Source organism: Argiope bruennichi, chromosome 3 (assembly GCF_947563725.1).
Source record: "Argiope bruennichi chromosome 3, qqArgBrue1.1, whole genome shotgun sequence".
Classification (NCBI taxonomy): Eukaryota; Metazoa; Arthropoda; class Arachnida; order Araneae; family Araneidae; genus Argiope; species Argiope bruennichi.
Genome location: NC_079153.1, coordinates 84230295 through 84236294, shown reverse-complemented (window position 1 = coordinate 84236294; position 6000 = coordinate 84230295). Strand labels below are relative to the sequence as shown.

General features: G+C 26.6%; 1 protein-coding gene across 3 annotated transcripts in view; it reads right to left on the bottom strand.

The window, feature by feature from the left end:
• The window catches only part of LOC129963546 (mitochondrial sodium/calcium exchanger protein-like), a 79409-nt gene that overhangs the window by 49942 nt on the left and 23467 nt on the right, over window positions 1-6000 (bottom strand). Inside the window, exon 1 of one of the 3 annotated variants that reach the window (XM_056077995.1) lies at window positions 1997-2065. The exons of the other annotated variants lie outside the window; for them this stretch is intronic. The gene's annotated coding sequence lies outside the window, so the exon portion shown is untranslated. Of the gene's footprint in view, window positions 1-1996; window positions 2066-6000 lie in introns of those variants that run through there. 3 annotated transcript variants of the gene reach the window in all.

The following is a 6000-nucleotide window of genomic DNA, read 5'->3' as shown; positions in this document are numbered from 1 at the left end:
GATGTTTAATACATAAAAAACAGAAAGCCAAAAATATATTTTGGATGTTTTTTTCTTCCACTGATTAAGTTTGAAAAAAGAGTTACGATTTTAATCACAAAATCATACACAAATCACAAATTCATTATTCATTTGCTTGTGAAAGTACAGACCGTCAAACATATTTGGCTCCAAATTTGATACTTATCTATACCTTGGAGGGTTCATAATGATACTATGACACCATGGAAATAACTGCATTAGAAAGATTCGTATTCTCAATAAACAGAATTGATGTTAGACTATTGAAATAATATGACTTAAATATGTATCATAATTTAATGCCTAAAATATTTTATTGAGGAAATCATAAACATTAATTAATGTGTAAAAATTAATTGAAATTGAGCTTTGAACTCAACCATTATTCCGGGGGTATCAGCTAGTCACCAAAGGCGGCTAGTCTATAGTATTTAAGATATTATAGACAATATAAAGTAACAAACAAAAGGACTCAATGCAGGAAAATAATTTTAGAAATAAAAAATTGTGACCGAAATAAAAAAATAGCATTATTTTAATACAAAAACCATAGATATTCTTACAAATAAATAAAATAAATATTTTCACTAACTTACTGCAAATATTTTGAATACACATAATAATATTATGTGTATGCTAAGATTATTACAATTATATATTATTTAGCATTAGAGATTGAGTTAGACGGATCTGGAAATGTTCACATTCAAATATTTAATTAATAACAACTGAAATGTCTTAATATCAGTTGTTATTAAGACATTTCAGAATGTTAACAAAGAATTGTTAAATTAGAAGACAGTTATACAAACAACATTTTGTAATGATTCATGAAAAAGCAAAAGGAAAAGAAGTAAGTATGTGTAGAGTAAATCTTTTTTACTTTCTCGTGTACGAAGTACAGAAAAAGTATTGCTATTGTCGAAAAACTCGAACTCAAGATTTTGATGAACCTCCACGTTTCAGATCTCTCTGAATTCGAAAAACACATTTTTGGAATTATGACTGTCTGGCTGTGACAAAGATAACACAAAAATGCTTTGAGATATACTGATGAAATCTGGTATACTGTCTTTATTTGTAAATTTCTTTCAAAATTGGAGCAAATTCTGTGAAGAGGAAGTCCTTTCATCCGGTTGTTAATTATCATTTAACATAATAAATATGAAGTGAAGAATGCTAAATAGATAAAATTCGATACACAATAGTGTAAATACCTATCAAAATTTGTGCCAAACCCAACAAAGAGTTGATCAACTGCCATTCTGTTCTTCCAGAATCATGTAAAAGATATAATTAAAAATTGCAAAGACTTAAATATATTAAATTTGCAATGTGATTTCGTGACTATAAGTGTAGTTTTGTGCCAATTTTTTATTTTAACATTCAAATTTTAAATCAAATTATTCAATCAATTTTTTATCTTAAAAGAATAAAGTTTTTTGGAAACAACTAGTATTTTTATTACTTAATTTTAAACAATAAGGGCAAAATTAAATTTCGATTTACTTTCGCTCCATATTTTACATTGATTTATGTAAATTTGCATTATTTTTCAAAAATTAAAAGCTACTTTTTAACTTCAACTTGTTGTTGCTCAAAACATTTCTCGGGAACGCCTTTGCAAATTTTGGAGTTTAATCTAAAATATTTACGAAAAACTATAGCTGATAAATCACATTTTAAACTATTTAATATAGTTATAATAGACAAGAGAAAATTATATGACTAGAATGGAGATTTCATTTTAATGTTTTCCCGTAAATGCTTTACATATCTACAGTAAAACAATCTTTTTTTTGTGTTGAATAATTTTCATAATTATTTCTTGATTATTGAAAAGTGGGCAATAAAAAAGAAAAATATATGTAATAATAATAATGGTAAAAATACATACCGTGAAACTTGATGCAAACCTATTCAGAAGTATGATTCAAATAATACAATTTTGTTTGAAATTTGCAATAATACTTACACGGAAAGTCAATTTGATTAAATGAATTTGATTTTAAAATCTGCAGATATAGTAATTTCTTGACATGACATGCGAACTGCAATTCTTTGGGTTAAAATAATTCACTAGTTTTTTTGTTTTTTTTTTGCGAGTTTCAATCAACACATTTCCCAAAATGGATACCATTACACACGGAAAAACAGTTTCGAAATGCAAAAAAGTTATTTCAAGTCATAAAAAAAAGAAATATGGAAAGCATCTTTACAAAAATACATTTCATGACCAAAGAATAATGTAATCTCTTAAGTAATGATCAGGCAAATAAAAAATATCTAAGAATAATGAAAAGAAATGGAATAACGAAGCAATTATTTAGAGTTGTAACGCGTTGGAATTGACGCGTCTGTAACCAGTAAATAAAATTTATTCTAAATTTGTCCATATAATTTTTTATTATTTTTTCTAAAACTTTTTTAGAAAATAATTATTTTTATTATTCACAAATGAATTTCAGTAATCGATATATTCATTTATTTCTGAATGCATTCTGAGCAGTTACCACAAAATATGTTGAAGATTACTAATGATTATTACATAAACAATTAAAGGAGTGCATTAGAACTCGTACCACTAATTTATACGAAATATAATCACAGGGTGTTGACTATGCAGAAATAAAATACTTAAAAATGGTTGCAAAATCTAAACAGTATTGTTCAATTTCTAAGAAAGCATCAGCCACGTATCTATTTTAAGTACTCATCATTTGATTGAAAAATACCAAAGTCTTCAGAATTCCCCTAGTGGTATTGGCATAAATTGCTCTGTCGGTTTATTAAACCTCTATTAATTTGCGACCATTTTATCTGGTGTAAAAAAAAACATTTTACTAATGCCAAAGTATGGGGTTAGAAGCACAAGGTGGAGGGCTTTTTTTCATTAAAAACAAAGAATATACCAGATAATGAAGATTTAATGGAATGAAAGCTTGCAATGGCATAATAATTTAGTTATTTATAAATTAGTAGAACAGTCTCAACATTTGTTGTTAAAAATTATCCTATTGTATGGTAAATAGGACGCATTATAAGCAACAATTTTTAGGGATATTGAAAGTAAATTGCAGAGGATTTGCAACTTGAAGGAATATACTCTTAAAATGTAATTTTCAAGAATACTTTCTTTTCTTTTACTTAATTCATTGACAAAAGTTTCTTGTAGTCGTCCTCTTGTATATTTCCGTTCTCAATATCTCTTCTCAATTAGAAATTATTTTTTTCTCTTTATCTCATCTACTTTTAAAATTTATAAACTATCTATTTCTTGATAAACAGTATTTACTGTTTATCAAGAAAGATAAAAAGGAGAAAAAATTAGATTAAAAATCACACCATTAAATAATGTTTTATTTTCAATTAATAAAATATGTCTGTCAAAAATTACTGATGAGAAATAGTGCCGTAATTTCAAAAAGTTTGTTCGAATTGTAATATTTTAAAAATATAAGTAATTTTACTATAAAAATTTTCTTGAAGGTAAACTTTTATGCATTTTCGAATTATATCATTTCTAATTATGAGGGCAATACTGTTATCCCAGCTTGGAAAAATATATTGTGCAGAGTGTCAACACAGTAATATACCACTCATGTAACAATCACAATATAAAATCAATAGGGGATTCTCCCAATTTACACATTATGATTATTAAACATGATTTATTGCACTTACTTATTACACACTTATACATTATGGCATATTTTGGGTTTTATATCGTATAATTGTAAATAAAACTGAGTATGCATGCTATTAAAACAAAACAAACTGATATTGAATGTTACAGATATGCAATTTTGATGGCACAAAATTTAACTTATCTAGCTCGTTAAGCTTTCACATACCCATGGATAAATAATAAACGCACTGTCCAATTTTCTCTAAGATTTGACACAAATATGACAAAACTATTTACAACAATGACAAAATCATATGCTTAGTTAGCTTGTCTATTTAGTTAATATATTCACAAGCTCGGAGACTGTCATAACTTCAGGAATGCTTTTCCAGATTGGCGGATATTTCAAATGTAGGGATTCATAAAATTCTATAGTTCGAATTTTTGATATATTTTTTTCTTTTGATATCTTTTTAAATTCTCAAACAAACTTTGATTTAAAAATTTCGCAAATTGTTTCAGTACTCGATCCTAAGTACATCAAAACAAGTTAAAAATATTTAAGAAATCATTTCAGCATTTTATTTTCTTTTTTGAAAAAAATTAATATTTTCTATGAAAGACACCTGGATACTATACCATATATAATATGACAAATTTAAATTTTTTGTATTTTTTTCCTTTTAAGTTGTTTAAATCTATACGGGTTAAAACTAGACTAGTTAAATAAACGAAAAAGACGGGAAGATAATACTTTGTCAATGAGAAAATGGAGCTTATATCTGAGAAATTTAAAACAAATTTGGCTTTTTCACATATTATAGGGGAGAAATTTTAAGTAAATGCATTCGTCCGACCTCCTTTAGGCTTAGCATATTTCTGTGTAAATTATGTTTATTTATTTCATTACAATAAAGGAATTTATTTTAGTTTATTTAAATTAATGTCACATTTTTAAGCAACACAAAGACAATTTTGGGGCGAACAACGTAATTTTGAACCGCATTTAGGTGGCATATGGGCTAGCCTCATCTCTCCAAGCTTCTACATCACACCAGCAGACTGCATTTGACCCACGAAATGAAACACGTATGTACACTTGATCTTTAAAGGAATTAGGTTTTAAGCCTTGGACCGTCTGTCCACAAATCATTGGGTCACAACCTCCATGGCTTTGAGAAAAGAAGGTTTTATTCTTTGACCTGTTTTGCTTTAAAATTAATTTTATTCATTTAATTTAATTTGATTAATTTTCATCCTTTTTAAACTATTGAATAAATTATCCATAAAATAATATTTCAAAATTAGAACTGGTTCTATATTTTTTTAAAAATGAGTTTTGTATTAAAACGTAAATTCATTTTATAATGGTACTTTCACCTTATTGTATTATCTTTTATAGCGTATTTATAATGGCTTTTAGTCACAAGAAAAATCTTATTAATTCAATTATTGAGATTTTCATTGTCACCATTTTCATTTTTAGTAACTTTTTTAAAAACTTGAGAGGTGAGTATCAAAGAGAGGTGTACTAAATTCTTAAAATGTATTAGATTTTATTTTTACGAACAAATATATAAGTTTTATTCGTTCGTTACGATATTCTATTATTAAAATTGAAATATTTCTAAAGTTCGGAAGATGAGTGCGAATTGATCTTTATGGGAAATATATTTTTACTTATGTGAATTCGTTTAAATAAGTGTAAAAATTCATAGTTTTAATCAAATTCACAGGAAATTTTTCCCGATTTTTTTTAATGCTTGGTTTCACTCACAAACTTCACCGAACTTTCAAAACTTTTTCCGTTCGAAGAAAAAGCAAATTCTGAAAAATAATCAGTAACTCAATATCCTCTGAATAATTTTATCACAGATCCAGGAATGAAAAATGTAGAAATGCAAAAATTAAGATGTAAGTTAAAACAAATAAAAAGAAACTCAGTTTAAAATAATTATTCATTGATGTTTTTGTTAAATGTTTTATGCATTGGTGATATTTTTATGCTTATATTTGTGTCAGAATTTGAAATGAAAATGCTCTACAAAACTTTTCGAGACCAATATTACATCGAACAACCCCATTGAAATTTTCGTTTCACACCCATGAATCTTTAAGAGGTATAGACATAGTGAGAATAAAGTTCACGTATCTGAACGAAAAAAAGAAAACTAATGAATTTACAAAGGAACAGTTCAAAGATGGAGCCGTATTATTTGATGTGACGATTAAATATTACATCAAAGAATTACGAAACTGTGCCTACAATTTTCTGAAAGCATAAAAATTATTTATTTCCTTTAATACTTATAGCACGTGAGCGAAACAGAGGCCTTATATATATAGTTAGT